General features: G+C 32.4%; 1 pseudogene; it reads left to right on the plus strand.

Moving 5' to 3' along the window:
- The first annotated feature begins 298 nt into the window (after positions 1 to 298).
- Positions 299 to 1,661, plus strand: LOC108763586 (uncharacterized; annotated as a pseudogene).
- The last annotated feature ends 506 nt before the right edge of the window (positions 1,662 to 2,167 follow it).

Below are 2,167 nucleotides of genomic sequence, written 5' to 3' on the forward strand. Positions count from 1 at the left end.
ATTAACGCATACATTTACGCCATTAATAGATTTTTCAAGAGAAGAAATTCAATATTAATTGAATAATTAAATATATTAAAATTGAAAGTATATTTTATCTTTATATTCGAATCTTATTTATCCTGATTCGAAAACTAAGGATTTCTACATCTAAATTGTATATTATACTATCGACCTTATATAAAGTTTCGTAAAGTGTTTCTCTTTCAATACAAACAGAGAAGTGGGATAAATAGCAGCAAATGCAAGACTCAAAACCACATTTCTCGTGAGAGTGATTACGTACAATATTACATCGATGCGCACAAAGTTCATAAAGTCTCGCGCAATGTTTCTTGCCACAGAAGAAATTTCAGGGCGGGTCTATTGGTTCCGTTACTGCGGTTAAATCTCAGATGGCTTTGGAACTTGCTGCACGTCAATCGTGACGACAAAATGAAGCAGTACTTGTGTCCGCATTCTAGAAATTCTTACGAAGGCCGACACAAAGAGCAGAAAACGCCCGGAAAAGATAATTATTATAAATTGTAAGCTTTGTAAAAGTACTATAATGTTTGCTCTTTTCTAATCCTCTTATATATCTCTAAAAATATTTTTTAAGTACAAAAACATATATTATATATATATTTATCTTTTTTTAAATACACAGTATACGACTCTTTAAATAATTTAAATATATATAGTAAAATATTTTACATAATTATTTATATTATTATGTCATAATAATTTGTAAAAATGGAACGTAAATTTAACTGATATTGGCGAAATTAGGCGCTTGTTCGTAATCTACAATTTATTCGATTAAGAAATATAACTCTTATCATAATCGGTAATTATATTTTGTAATTTAATTAACTTGCAGAAAATTATACGCTTCTCATAAACAGGTATAACATGAGTTAGCTATCCTGCTTACAAATGTTAACCTTTCAATAGAGATATAATTTTCTCAACAGAAAACTCCCTCACGAAAGTTCAATGTACTTTTTTTACTCTCGACGTAAAACAATGAAATTGTTTAGAATTTTTTTTCTCTGATAATATATACCTATAAGAATATATAAATTATAAAGATCATACATTATATACGGATCTTTGCTTCCAAGATTACTCTCAACGTAACACGATGCTCGGCGTTATTCAGTCTAGTAAAAAAGAGAAGGTTGCCGTGTTGAAAAGAATCTAGCGACTCTCCCTTTCCGACGTAATAACGCGAATCTCATGCAAGTATTTAATTTATGCAAAGTTTTACGCACTCACTTTCGATATCGTGCTGGAAACTTACATGCTACTCATTTTGCACGACTCGCATAAATCGCACGTTGTATATGTTACGCAGAGGAGATAAATACCGGATGCAAATGCATTCGTAGTGATTTGCTTTTAATCGCGGATTTCCACCGTGAGCGATGGAAATCGGTGCGTAAGGTGCGTACGTTGCTCCGTGCACACAGATACGAACTTCACATAATAGTATAATATGTGTTGCAAAAATTTCATACGCCTGCGGTGACAGCGGGGTCCAGAAGTGGATGCATTGTGGGACAAGGTCGGTTCACCGTAGACATGCAGACAGGCCACGCTAGGCTGGGCACCCCTTTACGACTAGCTGTTAAATTGTTCGAAGCTAAAAGTACGACGTGACAGGCGGCGGCGTTTCCTGTTCCATCTGCTCGCCGTCGAGGCAAACGACTGCCAAATGAGATTCGGCATGGGCACGTTTATGCGTTACATTATACACTTCGTGAAAACCAGTCATCTCATTTTCCCAAATATATTCAAATATTCTAACCAAAATGTAAAAATATAATAAATGTGTTGAACAATAAATTCAAATATATTTTAAAATAAATACTTTCAAAATCTATAGTTACACAAAAAATATAAGAACATAAAATGTAGAAATAAAGTATAAAAGGCATACGCATCAGAAAAGAAAATCAAATCGATACAAAAAACAGTAGATTGAAAATAATTTAAAAAATAATAAATGATAACACAGTTAAAGTCAAAGTAGATATTTTTATAAAAAATATTGGATTGCAAAAATTTCTGATGAAATGCCAAATAAAACATAATTCTTTCGAAAGCGAAAAATGATCTCTCTTCTAGTATCAAAAAAGTAATGAAGCAGCAATATTTTGTTGCAGGAAGTTCATTGCAGGAA

The sequence above is a fragment of the Trachymyrmex cornetzi genome, unplaced genomic scaffold (genome assembly GCF_001594075.2).
Source record: "Trachymyrmex cornetzi isolate Tcor2-1 unplaced genomic scaffold, Tcor1.1 scaffold1118, whole genome shotgun sequence".
Lineage (NCBI taxonomy): Eukaryota > Metazoa > Arthropoda > Insecta > Hymenoptera > Formicidae > Trachymyrmex > Trachymyrmex cornetzi.